The 20,449-nt window shown below is 35.9% G+C and overlaps 1 pseudogene; it reads left to right on the top strand.

Moving 5' to 3' along the window:
- LOC132503408 (mitochondrial fission factor-like) overlaps positions 1-20,449 on the top strand; it is a 128,974-nt pseudogene that overhangs the window by 79,999 nt on the left and 28,526 nt on the right.

The raw sequence follows: 20,449 nt of genomic DNA on the forward strand, positions 1-20,449 counted from the left end.
TGTTGTGGCCTCTCCCGTTGCGGAGCACAGGCTCCGGATGCGCAGGCCCAGCGGCCATGGCTCACGGGCCCAGCCGCTCCGCGGCATATGGGATCCTCCCAGACCGGGGCACGAACCCGTATCCCCTGCATCGGCAGGCGGACTCTTAACCACTGCGCCACCAGGGAGGCCCTCATGATTATTTTTATCTGAAACTAAACAAATGAATATTTACAATCTATGATGGTTCATTTTATGTGTCAACTTGACCATGTCACAGGGTGCCCAGACACTTGGTCAAACATTATTCTGGGTATGTCTGTGAAGGTGTTTCTGGACAAGATTAACATTTGAATCAGAAGGCTAAGTAAAGCAGATTGCCTTCCTTAATGTGGGTGGGCCTCATCTAATCAATAGAGACCTGGATAAAACAAAACCAAAATGCTAAGTAAGAGAGAACTCCTCCTGCTGGGACTTGGGCTTTTATGGACTTCAGACTTAAACTGAAACATCTCTCTCCTTGGGTCACAGGCCTGTCAGATTTCAGACTGGAACTTACTTCATTGGCTCTTCTGGTTTTCAGGCCTGTGGACTCAGATATCAGCTTTCTTGGGTGTCCACCTTGCTGACTTCAGGTAATGGAAATTCACAGCCTCCATAACTACATGTGCCAATTCTATACATTTACACAGACACACACACCCTATTGGCTCTGTTTCCCAGGAGAGTTATGACTAGTACAGATTTTAGCATCTAAGATGGTTCTAGAAGAATACAGTTTCAAGAAAGAGTTTTCTGAATTGGCTCTAGAGTTTCTGGAATTGGCTCTCTAATCTGATTAGATTTAAAGATGCTAATGATTCTATTTCTAGTAGTAAGGAGAAAACTGATAGTATATGACATGATCTGGCAATAGAAATATATAAAGTATCACCATAGTGTTACCCCAAAACTGGGTTCTTCTCTTGTAGGTGTCAAGCCAAAAGATACAACCAAGCTAAAGATCAGGAGAAGCAAGGATATAGTATTGTGTTTGCAACAAGTAAGGAGAACACCAGGGGTCTTTCCCAAAGCACTGTATCCCGAACAGCAAAATTGGGGAAGTTTTAAGCTAAGGGTACATGCATACTCATGAAGGGGCTTGGGTGGTGTATGCATATTCACAAAAGGGCTTGAGCATAGGAGAATTCAGCTTAGAATTGGGGCAAAGGTTGACAGAGTCCAAGCTTTATTTGATTGAAGTCACAAGGGTCAGAAAAGGTCAACATCATCATCCCTTAGGTTGCTGAAAATCCAACTCAGAATCTCATTCTTGCCTGACCTAATTACAATGAGAGTTGAACTCCCAGCCACACAGTGTGTCTACTGTTAAAGTGATCCACTGACTGGGGAGGAATGGGGTCCTGAAATTTGGAATAGGGACATGTGGGAAGACCCTGATGAAGCTGGAGATATTGAGTCCCTAAGTTCTGATGAGTTTTCCTTGCCAATGGAAGAGGCCTTCCTCCCCCCAGTGCCTCTCCACCCTCCTCTGAGAGAATTAACCCTATATTGCCTGGGGAAACAGTAATGGCATTCCTTCAAGTAGATACTATACAAGACCATACTGATTGTCTTCGGAACCCACTCGCATCACTCCACTATACTTTTAGTCTTATCATTAGACTCACATCCTAGCAGCCCTCCAAAGGTGAGGTACAAAGTACATGAGGAGGTGCACTATGCTACAAAAGAACTACTTGAGTTTTCTAATTTATATAGACTGAAATCCAGAGGACATATGTAGGAATGCCTACTGAGAGTGTGGGATAATGTTGGAAAGAACACGAAGTTGGATCAGGCAAAATTTATTGATATGGCAGAGACTCTGCATTTAATATAGCTCAAGAATTTAGAAAAGGCTCTAACAGATAGTTTGGTTGTTTGACTGAAATATGGACCAAAAGCTGGCCCACAGTGAGCAAGTTGGAACCTTTTTTGGTTTAGTGCAGAGAAAAGGATTCAGAGGTTTAGGGAAATTAGAACATTACAGTGGATTTGTCATTTAAGACCTACTCATCCACATTGGGTAGGTCCAGAGGACATACCTTTCACCACAACTATGAGAAATAAATTTGTGAGAGGAGCCCCATATCCTTGAAGAGTTCTGTGATTGTTCTTCACAGATCTCACAGTTGGAACTGCAGTCACTGAATTGAGAAACTTAAATGCAATGGTAGTAATTGGGACCTAGGGTAGCAGGGGTCAAGTGCTGGCTTTTAACCACCAAAGGCAAGATGTGACTGGTTACTGCAATGGACAGCAGAGTCAAAGCAGCAATCAGAATAGTCTGACTAGTGAAGACCCATGGTGTTAGTTGATCATGGTATTCCTAGAAGTAGAATAGACAGGAAGCCTATTCAACTGTTACTTGATCTGTAGAACCAGAAAAATTCGAAGTGAAGTGAACACAAGTCTAACCTGAATCATAAAAACAGAGAGTCATGGTCCCTTAATTCACAGATTTCAGCCAGTTTATAAACCCTTGAATGAAGGGAAGACTGGGTCTTCTTTGAGGAAAGACCTCAGTACACTGCCATAAATGTATATTAAGATTTCTTCCAGCCTTTTCCAAAGGGACCTATGGACTTTTACCAGTGTAACTGTGCACTGGGGAAAAGGAAATATTCAGTTCTTTCAGGGACTACAGGAACTGACCTTGATTTCCAGGAGACCCAAAACATCACTATAGCTCTAAAGTCAGAATAGGTTATAGCGGTCAGGTGAACAATGGAGTTTTAGCTCAAATCTGTCTCACAGTGGCTCTGTGGGCCCCTGAATCCATCCTGTGTTATTTTCCCAGTTCCAGAATGCATAATTGGAATAGACGTACTTAGTCACTCACAGAATCTCCACATTGGCTCCCTGACATGTAGAGTGAGGGCTATTATGTTGGGAAAGGACAAGGAGAAGCCACTAGAACTGACTCTACCTAGAAAAATAGCAAACCCATAGCAATATGACTTTTCTGGAGGGATTTCAGAGAGATTACTGTCATACTCAAGGACTTGAAATATGCAGTGGTGGTGATTCTTATTACATCCTCATTCAGATTGCCTTTTGGCCTGTGCCAAAGACATATGGATCTTGGGAGAATAACAGTAGATTTTCATAAGCTTAACCAGGTGGTGACTCCAATTACAGCTGCTATACGAGATATGATTTCATTGCTTGAGTGAATTAATACATCCCTTGGTACCTGGCATGCAACTATTATCTGGAAAATGCCTTATTTGTCATCCCTGTCAATTAAGATTTTCAGAAGCTATTTGCTTTCAGCTGGCAAAGCCAGCAATACACGTTCAGTGTCTTACCTCTGAGATATATCAACTCTCCAGCACAATGTCAAAATTTAGTTAGGCACGCACAGCAGCCTTCCATCATAAAATGGAAGAGGTGTATATGATATCACGCCCAAGCAGGACCTAAAGGCACAAGTAAGTTACATGAAGAAGTGGTCCAAATGCCCTTGGTCCCTTCTCTTGCTACATTTCTTTCTCTCTTTCAGTCTGTACTTATGGTCTCAAAGAGAGTTCACTATGATCAGTTGACAGGGGGAAAGAAGATACAGGCCTGGTTTACTGATGGTTTTGTAAAGTATGCAGGAACTGCCCAAAAGTAGACAGCTGTAGCATTATAGACCCTTTCTGGGATATCCCTCAGGACTATGATGAAGGGAAATCTTCCCGGTAGGCAGAACTTTGAGCAATAAGTCTGGTTTTTCATTTTGCTTAGAAGAAGAAATGGCCAGATGCACAATTATATACCAATTCATAGGCTATGGCCAATGGTTTGGCTGGATGATCAGGGACTTGTAAGGAACGTGACTGGAAAATTAGTTGCAAGGAAATTTGGGGAAGAGATGTGTGGATAGGCTTCTCTAATTGAGCAAAAAAATGTGAAGATATTTGTGTCTTATGTGAATGCTCATCAAATAGTAACTTCACAGAGGAGGGATAGGATACCAGGCAACCTCTTTCCCCAGTCATCCCATCACTGCCCAAATAATCACATGAACAAAGGGGTCATGGTGGCAAGGTCATGGGCCCAGCAACATGAACTTTCTCACATCAAGGTCAACCTAACTAAGGATAACTAAGGATACTGCTGAGTGATCAATCTGTCAGCACCAAAGTTTCCATATGGCACCACTCCTCAGGGTAATCAGCCAGCTGCTTGGTGGCAGGTCGATTACATTGAACTGTTTCCATCATGAAAGAGGCAATATTTTGTTCTTACTGCAATAGATACTCTTCATATGGATTTGCTTTCCTTGCATTCAATGCTTCTGCCAAAACTGTCATGTGGGACTTACAGAATTCCTTATCCACCCTACACAGTATTGCTCCTGATTAAGCGACTCATTTCACAGCAAAAGAAATGCAGCAATGGGCCTATGCTCATGGAATTCACTGGTGTTACTATGTTCCCCACCATCCTGATGCAACTGGCTTGATAGAACAGTGGAATGGGCTCTTGAAGACTCAATTATATTACCAGCTATGTGGCAATACCTTGCAGGGCTGGTGCAAGGTTCTTCAGAAAGATGTATATGCTCTTAATCAGCTTCCAATATATGGTGCTGTTTCTCCTATAGCTGGGATTCATAGGTCGAGAAATCAGAAGTGGAAGTGGGAGTAGCACCACTCACTATAACCCCTACTGCCCTGCTAGCAAGATTTTGCTTCCTACTCCTGCAACCTTAAGCTCTGCTAGCCTAGAGGTCTAGCTCCAAAGGAGGAATGATACCACCAGGAGACACAGCAATGATTCCATTGAACTAGAATTTAAGACTTTGGTCCAGCCACTTTGGGGTCCTCATGCTTTTGAATCAACATGTGAAGAAGGGAGATACTGTGCTGGCTCAGTGATTGATCCTGACTATGATCCTCATGCTTTTGAATCAACATGTGAAGAAGGGAGTTACTGTGCTGGCTCAGTGATTGATCCTGACTATGAAGGGGAATTTGGACCACTATTCCACAATGGAGTATGTCTAGAATATAGGAGATCCCTGAGGGCTTCTCTTAGTGCATTTTTTAGTTTTACTTTGCCCTATGATTAAGGTAAGTGGGAAACTACGACAACCCAATCTGGGCTTCCCTGGTGGTGCAGTGATTAAGAATTCACCTGCCAATGCAGGGGACACAGGTTTGAGTCCTGGTCCGGGAAGATCCCACATGTCGTAGAGCAACTAAGCCCGTGTGCCACAACTACTGAGCCTGCACTCTAGAACTCATGAACTACAACTACTGAGTCCATGTGCCTAGAGCCCATGATCCACAACAAGAGAAACCACCACAATGAGAAGCCCGTGCACCGCACTGAAGAGTAGCCCCCACTAGACGTAACTAAAGAAAGCCTGCACGTAGCAATGAAGACTCAACACAGCCAAAATTAAAATAAAATAAATTAATTTAAGAAAAAACCCAGTCCAGGAGTACTATCCATTGCCCAGACCTTTCAGGATGAACTTATTGGTCACCCCACCAGGTAAAGAACCACAGTGCGATGATGTACTTGCTGAAGGCAAAGAGAATACAGAATGGGTAGTGGGAGAAGCTAGAGTTATAAATACCAGCTATAACCATGTAACAAGTTACAGAAACAAGGACCATAATTGTCATGAGTATGTCCTCATTATTTTGTTATGAATATTGTGTGTGTGTGTGTGTGTGTGTGTGTAGGTATACAAATATATGTATATGTATGTACATATGGCAAATATCTTTATTTTCTTTCCTCTCAATGTTTTATCATGTAACAAAAGGCACATTAACTTTACATCATAATATTTAAGTTATGTGATATCAAGGAGAAGAGTAATAATATTCAAGGACTTTTTTCTCCTCTTGTGGAGAAAGGATTAGTAAGTTTTCAGCTGTATACAGGATCATTATATCATGTTAGGGAGAATTATGACCTTATTATTGTCTTTCCTTGTAGTTTAACTGATGAAAATCGTTGCCAAGTTGTCATGGGTTAGGTCAGTGATGATTAATTTCATGTTTCAACTTAACTGGGCTAAAAAGGTGTCCAGATATTTGACCAAACATTATTCTGGGTGTGTCTGTGAGGATGCTTCTGAATGAGATTAACACTTGAATCAGTTGACTGAGTAACGCAGATTTTCCTCCCTAATGTGGGTCTGTCTCAGCCATCGCTAGAAGGACTGAATAGAACAAAAAAGATAAGTAAGAAGAAATTCCTCCTATCTGACTAAATGGGTTGGGACATTGGTAATTTTTTGACCTTTAGATTCAGACTGAAATATCAGCTATTCTTCAGTCTCAAGCCTGCCAGTTTACAGACTAAATCTTATACCATCAGCTCTCCTGGTTCTCAAGCCTTTGGCCTTGTATTGGAACTACATATTGACATTCCTATGTTTCCAGTTTGTGGACTGCTGATCTTAAAACTTCTCAGTCTCCATAATCAAGTGAGACAACTGCTTATAATAAATCTAAATCTCTCTCTTTCTCTCTCATATTTATATGGAGAGAGACATACAACCCTAACTAACACACTTTTAAAAATAGTACTTGACATAAGCAATTGCATATAATTCATGATTGAATATTGCCAGTATGTATCCTCAAATTAATTTCTAATTTTTTAAATTTAATTAATTTATTAATTTTATTTATATCCATGTTTTTAACTCTATTGGTATACTGCTTAATTTTGTAGGCTTTGGAGCTAAATTACCTGAGTTTGATTTTTACTCCATTGCTTATTAGTCTCACAGACTTGAATATGTTTCTTGACTACACTGTGCTTTTATTACTTCTTTTGTAAATGGGGATAAATTAGTATCTGTCTCAGGTTATTGTGATGATTATAAAAGTTATTAAGTGAAAAGTTCAAAAAGTGCTTGGCATGTAATAAACAATCAGTGTTATCTCTTTGTTATTATTTCCTCAAACCATAAGCAATATTTAAGTATTTTTTCATTCTATGTTTCTTACTGTTTTTAGTCAAAGTTTGGTTAATGTCACCAGTTACTACAATACATCAGCCAACTTCAGCAAGATTTATTTTTCAAGGACTTTTTTTATCCTTTAAAATTATTATTAATTTGATTTATCTTTCCAATACTCTACCACAAGATGTAATTGTATTAATAACAATATGCAAGTTAGATTATTTTTAAGGGTAACATCCTATTAGCTCACCAATAAGAATTTTAAATACTAGCAATAAAGAAAAACCAAAAAAAAAAAAAAGTTCCAATGAACCTAGGGGCAAGACAGGAATAAAGACGCAGAAGTAGAGAATGGACTTGAGGACATGGAGAGAGGGAAGGGTAAGCTGGGACAATTTGAGAGAGTAGTATTGACATATGTACACTACCAAATGTAAAATAGATAGCTGGTGGGAAGCAGCTGCATAGCTCAGGGAGATCAGCTCCGTGCTAGAAGGGTGGGATAGGGAGGGTGGGAGGGAGATGCAAGAGGGAGGGGATATGGGGATATATGTATACATATAGCTGATTCACATTGTAAAGCAATTCTACTCCAATAAAAATGTTTAAAAAACCCCCACAACATTGTAAAGCAACTATACACAACATTGTAACTAATTATATAGCATTATAAAGCAATTATATTTAACACATCATTGTAAAACAATTATGTTCCATAAAGATGTAAAAAAAAACCTTATATTCACCTTCTTATCATATAAAAATACTGGAGGTACAGAGATAAATAAAAGATCCATGACCATAAGTATTCAACATTTTGTGGGAAAGACAAAGATATTAAAGAGATGCATAATGTAGTACAAGTACTTTTCTTCTCCATGTCAGTATTATCAGCCATCAAGATTAAGCAAATCATTTTGTTTGCTGCTTGTCTTGAAGTTTTCCTTTCTGAAGAGTTTTTCTGGATCAGGTGTCCTTTCCTGCTTCCCTAAACTCTGCTGTGTGTCAGCCTCCTTTCTCTTTCTGGACATTGGGGTGCTAATTCACATGATAGAGGGATGCCCTTTCTCAATGTGAGGCAGCAAAAAGCTGAAGTACAATATGTCAGGCCTCTCTTTCTCCTTATCCCCTCATTCTTTCCCCAGGACTATCAGAACAATCCATTTATGTACATAAATATTTTCATTGAAGTTTGGAGACCATTTCAGGGGGGAATTATAGCGTAATTTCTCCTGAAGCATTAATAGACTCTGGATTCTGAGTCTCAGCCTTAAGGTAGAGAATATCATCCATGGGTTTCTGTTTGTTTTATTGCCCCTTCCTGACTCAGCTTTTTGAAAGTTTAGTCAACATCTATGATCCCACAGTTTACCTTTGTTGTCTTATTTTTCCTCCAACTTGGAACAATGTGATGTCTCCACCATTTGGGAGAGAGTTCTTTAGATAGTAAAGGGCTATCAATTGCATTCATATTGCCACAACCTATGAACCTATAAAGCCGTGTCTTGCAGAAATTCTCTATGGTATTTGACCCTATTGAGCTATGCCCCCTTCATTAACACTCTTTCCTCATTCACTCCTATGGCACATGTCTCTTCTTATCTCATGGTTTCTCCATGATTGGTTATTCTATGACTGTTTGTAAGCTCTTTGCTTTCTTCTTGTCCATTCAAATGTAGGCTTTTCAGGAATCTACCCTTGGCTTGTTGCTTTCTTTTCTTCAACGTTCTCATTTCAGTAATTAGCTTCCCTGCTTCTACTTCTCTACCTTTATGCTATTGATATATGAGCATATATCTTTTTCTACACTATAGAACTGAATTAATGTGTTTACATGTCTATATTTCTCACTAAAAGGTAGGTTTCTTTGGGACAGTGACTTCATTATATTCTCATTGTATACTATTTAGTATGTTGTTAGGTACATAGAAAAGGACAATAAACATTTGTTTAAGTGAATCAAACTGAACTATTAGTAGGCTTAATCCAGAGAAAAAAAATAAACATTGTAAACTTTCTATAGAAAAAGAAATGAATTATTTCTAAAATAAATTTTAAAAAACCAAAATATTTTGGGATACAAAAAGAGTAACAAAGTGGGAATAATCTAATTTAGCACAAACATGGGATAGAAATACATTAACCTGAATGGACAGAATTATTTTGATTCCAGAGTGTGAGATAAAATGCTTTTCATCTTTGTTACTTTTCTTTCTCTCTAACTTTGCATTCCTCTCTTTCAAACACTCTAGTGAATTAGGAATATATAAAAAAAAAAGAGTTGGGTAAACTATGAGTGTATGGAAATTTAACATGGTACAATTACAAGGTTTCTATGCATACATTACAGGGAAGATAAAATATTGGCTTGAAGCCAAAGCATAATAGAGCAGGTTGGCAATGGAAAACTATGTAGTGAATTTACACAAGCGAATTTACAAGCGAATTTACCCAAATGAGATATTTTTTGGGGGGGGTTGGGTGGAAATATGGGAAACTTGAACGAAGTTTTCATTATATGTCTCAGGATATTTAATATTAGTTGCACTTTAGATAAATAAGAATATTAAGATTACTTCTTTAGGGTAAGTTGAAGTAAATGAATGAATAGGCAAGTTTTCCCTAAGTTTTAAGTATCTTTCTGAAATTATAGAACTTGCAGATAGAAATAAATTTGAAAGACAAGGTCTCCTAGACCTCATTATGAAAGAACCAAGCAAATTAGCTGGAAACATAGCAGGGTCTTATTACCATGGAGGAAATTAGTTCAATGTCAATTTTGGAAACTGTGAGTTCACTGGAAGGCAAAGTAAGAAATATATTTCACTGTCAAAGAGAAGCATTCATTGCCTACAGTTGGTTCACTAATATGGTCTTTCATTTCTTTCTCTCTTTTCTTTGCCACCAATTCCTAGTATTTTCCATGTAGTAGTACAAAGGGCTAAGAAGGTAGGAGCCATGCAAAATCATACAGGAATTAAAATTAACTATTTTGTATTCAAGGGATAATTAGCCAATGTATGAACTGCTTAATTTATATTCCTTAACTATTCACTTTATTTACAAACCATTTCTTTTTTTTCCAGTTTTACTATTTTTAATCCACTCTATCTAAAAGATTAATAAAGAAAAATATCTTTTGTCAAGGGGCTCATGATGCTTAGTGCAGTAGCCTCCACAAATCACTTGTGAAGTTTTAAAATATAGACACTCAGTCCCATCCAAGATATGCTGAATCAAACTCTCTGGGTATGTGGTTGAATGGTCATATTTTCTGAAAAAGTTCACAGTTAAATCCAGTTTTTTCCAAGGGTTGAAAGTGATTGGCAACTGAAGCAAACAAATACTCAATCGACTGTAAATGATTTAATAATAGTATGAAAGTGTATTTCTGACTGCAAGTTTTGGGTGAAAAATTTGGGACCTAACTAATTACTTAAACTGACTACTTGAAAACTGAGTACTTGTATTATCTGTAGGTATCCTTGTAGCCTCCTTTCATTGAAGATGGAATAAATGAATTCCATCTTGGTAAGATGACTTTATCACATTTGTGTCTTATCAACATATCAAAAGAACTTTACATTAGAAAATACATAAAATTCTAGAAAATTCCATGAATTAGTCTATGTATTTTTCTATTTTATTTACTTTCTTTGTTATTGTGTGCCTGATCTTATTTTAGGCATTGGGGAAATTTAACCATAAACAAAATAAACAAGCTCTCTGACTTCCAAGAGCTGACATTTTAGTGGGGACAGAGAAAATAATTTTATGAACAACTGAATAAATAAGTTAATTTCAGGTCCAATAAACACTGACATGAAGATAGAGTGGCTACATGACTGAGGGAAAGAAAATACTTTAGCTAAGTAAGATTGTCAGATATTACAAGTACAGTAAGTCCCCTACATATGAACCTTCAAGTTGTGAAATTTCAAAGATGTGAACGTGTGTTTACATGTCCAATCACGTAAGTTAGTTCACATGTCTGGAGTACATTGTCACTTGCATGCATCCTCTACAAGTGGTTGTGCTTTTGTGTACTTTACTGTACAACACTGTATAGAGTACAGTAGTACAATATCTTTATTTTACGCCCATGATGTCCAGAAGCAAGCGTAAAAGCAGCGGTGATGTAGCAGGTGTTGCTAAGAAGCACCAAGCGATAATGATGGAAACAAAGTGAAAATAATTGACAGACTGGAGCAAGGCGAAAAGATGGTAGATATCGCTTGTTCTTATAACATTGAACTCCTTACTGTGCAACACAAGCAGCTTACTAATGAAGAACTGATGGAATTGGAGGCCCAGAGAAAGGATGAAGAGAGACAAGAGGAAGAAGAATTAACTAAAGAACCAAAGAGATTCACGATGCAGGAAATGGCAAGGGGATTATCTTTATTTGAGGAGGCACTGTTAGCTTTTGAGACACAGGACCCGAAAATAGAATAGTACATGAAGGCTGCAGCAGCCATTCAGAATGCAATCCAGGGCTACCGTGTCATCTATGACAAGAAAAAAAGAGCTACTACCCAGACATCACTGTATCATTTTTTCAAGAGGGTAGATAGAATTGAATCCAACAAGGAACCAGAACCTGTGCCATCAACGTCAGGCATGAGTGAAATTGCAGCTTGCCCTCCATCTCCTATTGTTGACAATCCTTCAGCTCTACTATCTCCCACCTCCTCTCCCTCCTCCAGTCAGTAACTCTTCTTGCCTTTTCACTTGATGCCAGCCCCTGTATGCCAGCTGTTGTACTGTACTACTGTACTTTTCAAGGTACTGTACTGTAAGATTAAAAATGTTTTATTTTTTGTGTTTGTTTGTTTTTGTGTATTATTTGTGTGACAATACAGTACTATATAGCCTACTGTGTTAGTTGGGTACTTAGGCTAACTTTGTTGAAATTATGAACAAATTGGACTCATGAACCCGCCCTCAGAACACAACTCGTTTGTATGTAGGGGACTTACTATTAATCGATTCTTAACCGTCAAATGAAGGCATATGTAAAGATAAATGGAAGAGTATTTTGGCAGAAGAAAAGCAGATCTAAAGGCCTAAAAATGGAAAAGACCTTGATGTGGGTGTTCAATTAACTGAAGGTAGCAAGAGCCCTCAAACTTCAATACATATACACTAGTTCATGTCAAATGCATGACTGAGACACATAAAATGCTAACTAACCAAATTTTCTATTTAAATTGTTGGCTAACTTTTAATATAAAAATAGCACACCCTCTTTTATTTACTGTTTTAAATATGAGGTGATTGTTTTTACATTGCTTTTAGCTGAAGGAGACTAGTTATTAGGTTCATGTTTAATTGCAACATTTATTCTTGCCATAGGTTCTCTGGTAGAAATATCTCACTAAATATCTATTTTGGACTAATTTAAATTATACAACTGGATATATGAATTTTTGTATTAAATATCTATGCAGCACTGATTAAGAAGTGATTATATAAAACAAAATTCCTCAAAGGGGCTACAATGATAGCTTGCCATTTTTAGGAGACCATTTTATTGTTTTAGCCTCATACAAAGTATTTAAGTTTCAAATTTAATTTGCCATTTGTTTTTAATAATGCCATATTTAATATTTTTATACTTTTTGGGGAATACTGAGCATACAAAGATTCAGATTTTCTAATCAGATTCATTAAAACCAGAAATCTTATCTTCTCTCAAAGTTTATTACTGACTTAAAGAATTGAAGCAATCAAGGGGCTAAGAGCAGTGAAAGATCTGGAGAACATTAAAAAACTTTCTTGCATTACTTAAATGTTCTTTGACCCAGAATAAATGAGTCTTCTAAATGAAGTATGTGAGTTATTGTACTAAAAGTTGGCAAATTATTTATGCTATAAAATAAATCTCTATTTTTATAACCCAGAAAACTGCATAGCTGTAATAGGCAAGAATAAATCTGACTCCATATTAGATCTGTTTCTTTACTTTACCCTTTGTATTCTATTGCATTTTGCTACAAGTTAATCATTAAAGGGATGTTGCCTATAGCTTAAAGTATACCTAATGACCCATCTCCAGAGACCCTCCATCCCATGCTTGACTGTTAACCTAAAATACCTTTGTTCAGCTCATAGGAAACATTCTGATGCAGCCCACTTGTGAATGGCTGCAGAAAGGAAGAAATTAAAACATCCCATCCAGAGTTTGACAAAAATCTGGAAATATTTGCAACAACTTATGGCCTTTTTTTTTTTTTTTTTTTTTTTTTTTGCTGTACGCGGGCCTCTCACTGCTGTGGCCTCTCCCGTTGCGGAGCACAGGCTCCGGACACACAGGCTCCGCGGCCATGGCTCGCGGGCCCAGCCGCTCCGCGGCACGCGGGATCCTCCGGGACCGGGGCACGAACCCGCGTCCCCTGCATCGGCAGGCGGACTCTCAACCACTGCGCCACCAGGGAGGCCCACTTATGGCCTTTTTACTTTACATCCTTACCTCTCCCCTCTTTCTTCTATAAAAGAAACTAGCATCCATATCCCAGCAAGATGGTTCTTTGGGACACTAGTCCAACATCTTCTTGGTCTTCTGGCTTTCTGACTATAGTCACTATTCCTTGCCCCAATAACTTGTCTCTTGATTTATTGGCCTGTTGTGCAGTGAGCAGTATGAGCTTGGACTCCTTAACATATCTTCTGTGACTATGGAGCCATACATTGTAAATAAATAGATTCAGGGTTTTCTTATAATACATAATCCTTAACTCAGACTCTTGACAAATTTCAATTGTCTATTTACCCAAGGTTACCTCTCATGTCAAGAGGAGATTAGACCTTAAAGACTTAAATATAAGACATGACACCATGGTAGCAATATTTTAGGTCTGCCTCCTAAAGCAATAGAAAAATAAAAAATAAATAAATGGGACCTAATCAAACTTATAAGATTTTGCACAGCAAAGGAAACCATAAACAAAATGAAAAAACCTATAAACTGGGAGAAAATATTTATAAATGATGTGACTGACAAGGGCTTAATTTCCAAAATATATGAACAGCTCAATAACAAAATAATAAATGACCCAATCCAAAAATGAGCATAAGGCCTAAATAGATATTTCTCCAAAGACATACAGATGGTCAACACGCACATAATAAGATGGTCAACATTGCAAATTATTAGAGAAATGAGAGAAATCAAAACTACAATGAGTTATCACCCCACATCAGAGGGCCATCATCAAAAAGTCTACAAATAATAAATGGTAGAGGGGGTGTGGAGAAAAGAGATCCCTCCTACACTGTTGGTGGCAAGGTAAGTTGGTGCAGCTACTATGGAAATCAGTATGGAGGTTCCTTAAAAAACTAAATACAGAGTTGCCATATGATCCAGTAATCCCACTCCTGGCATATATCTAAAAAAGATGAAAGCTCTAATTCAAAATGATATATGCACCCCAATGTTCATAGTGGCACTATTTACAATAGCCAAGACGTGGAAGCAAACTAAGTGTCCATCAAAGAAGATGTGTTATATATATATTCCATTTTATATATCTGTATATAAATACACACACACACACACACACACACACACACAATGGAATACTACTCAGCCATAAAAGGAATGAAATATTGCCACTTGTAGCAACATGGATGAACTTAGAAGTTATCATACTAATTGAAGTAAGTCAGAGAGAGAAAGACAAATAGTATATGATATCATTTATGTGTGGAATCTAAAATATAGTACAAATGAACTTATTTACAAAACAGAAACATACAGACATGGAAAACAAACTTATGGTTACCAAAGAAGAAATGTGTAGGAGGGATAAATTGGGAGTATGAGATTAACAGATGCACACTACCATATGTAAAATAGATAAACAACAAGGATTTATTGTATAGCACAGGGAACTATATTCAATATCTTGTAATAAACTCTAATGAAAAAGCATTAAAAATGAGTACAGGTATATACATATTTATATGTATAACTGAGTCACTTTGCTATATACCTGAAACTAACATGATATTGTAAATCAACTGAACTTCAATAAAAAAAATAAAATAAAATAAAGCGAAGATTAGATCAGTGAGTATCCCATCGTCCCTCACAAAGGGAGTCTATGTATTTCTGGCCAACTGCTCTAACTCCATTCTCTTTGCATACACCAAAAGAGCTTAGAACAAAAGTCATCACAAAAGAACAAGACGAGAGAATGTAGTAATTTCACATTCCATAGACAGGATTCAAATTCTAGAAGCTTGGTAATGATGCTAGCAAAGCAAAGTCTTGAAAGGTACAACATGGCCAACATACAGAACTGAAGGCACAGTCATTGCTATACTTTTGTTGAGGAAAATTCCTATCATCAAAAAATTAACCATTTTAATGTTTTAAGGAGTGTTTAAACACCAATGCTCTGATGAGGTTTACCTCATACACTCTCAATTATTAAAATAAAAAAAAATCTCAATTGATGTAAACAATAAAATACTGATATGGATTATGACTAAGAAAACAAACAAACATCACCACCTAGAAATCTTTCACACATAACACAGAAGTTTGCTTATTGGTTTGCTTTTGCTAGGCATCTATACACATGCAAGAGTATGGTGTTATTTGTAATTTTTTTTAACTCATAGTCAGCTTAAGCATACACATTTAAGTCTGAATGTTGTGATATTCTGGCTTCCTGGGTAATCATATTTTGAGGCCATAAGACACACATAACTCCTTCCTTTACTTGCTTATGTGCTTGGCTTTGTAATTCCATTTCTTCTTTTTCTCCCACCTTCCAGCCCTGGTTTTCTCTTCCCTCCCTTCCTTCTTCCTACCTATTTGAATAAGAGTGTTTGTTTTTGAAAATGTCCATATCTATCCATAGCATTGATTACAGTGTACTAAAAGTTGAATAAGCAAGAGACCTTACATATATCACCCATGCCACTCAACCTCAGTTTCCTCATACTAAAATGAGAGGGAAGAGTAGAGAATTCCTAAAGTTCCATCTAGCTTAAATACCCAAAAAGTTTGGGATATTTTTTTCCTTTCTTAAGTGCTAATGTTTTAAGAGTGGGACGGGAAATTGAAAGTGATGGTACTTGATAATTTTTTAAAGTAAATAGATATATAGAAAATATATAAGGCCATTTGAAGAAAAATAAATGATTTGATAAATAACTAGGGATATGTTGAGCCAACATTGGGAAAAAAATCCAACTAGACAGTTTATCAGCATATTAATGTCCAGTTAATTGGATGCTTTTATTCTGGCTTTTAAATTCATCTAGACTTAATGAAATGTTTTTATAAAAATTATACTTTTTGTTGTTCAAGAAATGGGACCTATTTTATCAATAGTATTTCACTATACTAATAATATTTTTATTGAACTTCCTAAGACACTGATTAACTATGTCCCAGAGTTGTTTTAATTGCTTCAGAGACATTTTCTCACCTAATTCTTATAATGGCCCTGGGAGATATAGAGATGTTTTCATACACAGAAATTTTGAATCCATTCTGAAGTTTATCTCCATTTGGTAGCTCTAAAGGAGTGATACCTTGGTAACGTCAGTGTATGAATGTTGCACTGAAAATTTATCTTACTTTCATGAAAACAACTCAAGTATATGCAGTCTGAATGATGGAAGTGAGTGGCTTCTGTAGTTAAAGAGCATAGAAAAATATGTCCCAACATAATTATGAAACATAATAATCTAGAAGCTATAGAATAGCCAATACCAGAAGACACAAACTCTAGCTGAAAAAAAATATGACTATTTTCATCTATAAACACACACTATGCAATTGATCCAATGAATAAATATTTCAATTTGTTTTTGTGAACAGGTAAAAATAGAAGTTTAAAATATGGAAATTAAAAACTTCAGTTTCCTCCAGAGTAAATTATTCTTCTATGTTGCACTACATTTCATGAATTTTTTTTCCTTTGTAATGTTGGCATCGATTTCCTGTTATATTAGGCATATACATAATTGAATGTTCTTTTTAAAAAAATGAGTGTCAGAGTGGTTACTTTTGTGCCTGGAGAAATATGACAATCATATGGCCAAATAAGCTGAACAAATGAAACACTAAAATCATGAATATGAGCATAAGTGATTTTAGAAGAGATTTTAATATATCTTAGTGAGGTACACATGATTGTAAATATAATAAGGTTCCTAATACATAAAGAATGATTTTAATAATTAAAATAAAGCCCTTCCTATGTATTCTATATAATATGTACACTACAATTGAAAAAAAAAAGGTCTCTTCAAGGTCACAACTAGCCTGTAATAAACGATTGTTAAGTTTGTTGAAGTATTTACCATTTTTCTGATTTCCAAGCAAGAAAAAACTTCATTAAACTAAAGGCAACTAATTTTAAAATTGCAACTAATGAGACTACAGGATTCATTATCAGCGAAGGTCACAGAGGTAACTAGAGTCCTGAATTTATCTCTATCTCCAGTTGTATGACTGACTGATGGAGTTGAGTATTGCAAAGTCTATCACACAGCAATCATGCTACCACCCAGCAACAGGGCCACAGCAAGGCACTCTAATCAGAAGAGCAACAGAGTTGATTCTGTGGACCATGTGCATCATGTTAAGCTTCAATTTCTTTTTCAAATGATTTAACTCTAATTTTGTAAAAAAAAAAATTTACTTAAATATTGAAAAGTGACCCATGCTTCTTAACATAAGAAATACACATCTTCTATCTTAGTTAACACTTATATGTTCTTTTAAAAATCCACTGGGAATAAAATAATTTACTTAATGAGTCAAAAAATTACCCAAAACAACTTATGATTGTGGTATTGACAGAATGTGCCATATTTAAATCAGTGAAAAGTACCATGTAAACTATCTTTTGGTTGATGGGATGGCACTGAAAAGCATTTCCTAATCATATTTTGATAGTCATTTGTTTGTTCTTTTATTAATGTCTATGTTCATTTAATTGTTCTCCCATTCATTTTTGAACAGTTAGTTAAATGACTATAGAACAGTAAATATTATATGAGGTGGTAGGAATAAGAAAACAAATATAAAAGGGACCCTCCCTAAAGAAATTTAGACTCCAGTGAATTAAGGTACACATTCCAAGTAAAATAAAGTGTCATTAAAGTTGCTAGCCAAGAAGACTTCCAGAGAGCAATGGAATCACTAATAAATACTTGATCAATGTAACTCATCCTTATAAAAATGTGATTTTTAAAAATCTACCATTCATGTGCAGTAGTTTTCTGCTAAAGCATTGGTCTGCTCTGACCTACTAGGCTTTACCTGAACTTGAAAAAAGATGACATATTTATAGGTACAGAGGCAAATTTTTAAAATATTCACTTGGGGAATTACCTTTTAAAGTCTTTTTCTTTTTTCTTTTTTTTTTTTGCTTTTTCTATTTGCCCATTGGACATGGCATAGAATTAAGAATCGTCCAAGTTCAAATTCTAGCTACTACTTCCTAGCTGAATGACCTAGAACAAATAAAATCTGTGAAACTTTGTTCTCTCATTTGAAAGATTGAGACAATAATTTCTATCTTAAGTAGTCCCTGTAATAATTAAATGAGTCAATGTTTGCAAAAATATTTAGAAGAATTTGTGGCAAAATGAAAGGTGATTAGCAAATGTTTATTCTCCTTTTAATCGGACACACAGTTAACAATGTGTTTTAGTTTTTCAGTGAACTGACCTTAGAATGCTAAAAGAAATACTTGCAAAAGACTTTCATTATAATGTGCTTTATTTGGTACCATAAAATGTGTTTGACTTTGAAAAACAAATCCTTTCCCCTTTTAACAACTCTCCTAGATGAATATAATGGGGCAAGAAGTTACATAAAATAAAAAACCTGTTCTTAATTATTTATTTATTTATTTTTTTTTTAATAATACATATTTTATTATATAAAGTACATCATAGAAAATTTCATAACTATAAGAAAAATAAAAGGAAAATAAAAGTGAATTCTTCAACCCAAAGATAATCATTATTAAGATAACCATTATTAATATTTTTGTGCACTCCCTTTTAGTCTTTCCATACACAACCCTAGAAACATAGCATTAGAGTCATGCTTTATTTCATTTACAACTTTTTTTTTCTATTTTTTTTATTAGTTTCTGCTTTATAACAAAGTGAATCAGTCATACATATACATCTGTTCCCACATCCCCTCCCTCATGCATCTATATTCAGTGTCTATGATGGATGGTGTAACACAAGAATGCTTTCTAAATTATACCTAAATTAATATTAGGTGAAATTTTGCTGCATTAATCTTTTTCAAAAATAGCTGGTTACAGTTATCTAGTCCTCCCCCTTCCCCTTATATTTTAGTCTTATTTAAAACAAGACTGATTTGAAGGAGAAAAAACACAGTTGTGCCTTCTTGGAAGGACTGCCAAATGATGGCAGCAAAAATAAAACTTTAATTTTCTGAATATTCCTTGTTTAAGCCACATCTATAGTTCCCTTGTGAGTTTTAGGAATACTGTCTATAAATGCTAGTTCTCCCTCACAATTTCTGGAAATAAATTATACACGAACCATGAAGTCTTTGCCCTCTCACCTGAGACACACTTCAAAAACAAGGACAGAGAAAAAGATTCAATTATAAAAATAAATAAATAAAGGCTGAATGTTTTATCAAATTACCATATGTTTGGGAAATATATTTACCTTTACAAAATTCATTAAAATTTATATCCATCTCTAAAGTTATCATCTATATTTCCCCATCACCCTATTCCTCTAGTTCCCAAATAAACAAGACCACCATCCAAATGGTTAAAAATCTTCACTTGTTTTCTTTTATTTTACATCTTGGTCAAAATGTCTCTACCTAGTCACTTGCATCTTGGATTTATCCTGAATTACTTTATTCATCACCTCCAGTGCTAATATCTATGCCCTCAAAATCAGATACTAAGCTCTATTGATCCCCTCCTTATGAATAAATTTAAAATCTTTTTCTATTTTCTCTAATAATCTAATATTAGAAAACTCAGAATATTTTTCATCTGAACTACTATACCAGTTCTCTAACTGGACTCACTTCTTACAATCTTGTCTTTTACCAAATCAGTGTTCTACATCACCAGTAATATCTCCTGTCTAAAATCCTTCAATCTCTTCTCATTGATTATTAAATAAAATATATATTTCCTAGCATTATGATAGGACAACCATGATCAATCTTTCCTAACCATTTTTGGACCTCAATTATTGCCATTTCTCACCTATGTACATTATACTTCAACAATATGGAACTATTAACTGTTCTCCAAGTTTATTTTGCTGTATCCTATAACCATTCCCTTGACATCAAGTTCAATCTCACTGAAAATTTCCTCCACTATATAAATGTTTGCTCTCCCAACTCCCCACAGAATACTGAAATTTTCTTGAGGACAAGAATTTTCTCTTATTAGGCTTTTGTTTTATTCTTCCTTTGAGACACAGTTAACACAAAAATTATTTAATTTCTGCTGAATGCAT

Source organism: Mesoplodon densirostris, chromosome 2, assembly GCF_025265405.1.
Source record: "Mesoplodon densirostris isolate mMesDen1 chromosome 2, mMesDen1 primary haplotype, whole genome shotgun sequence".
NCBI classification, from domain to species: domain Eukaryota; kingdom Metazoa; phylum Chordata; class Mammalia; order Artiodactyla; family Ziphiidae; genus Mesoplodon; species Mesoplodon densirostris.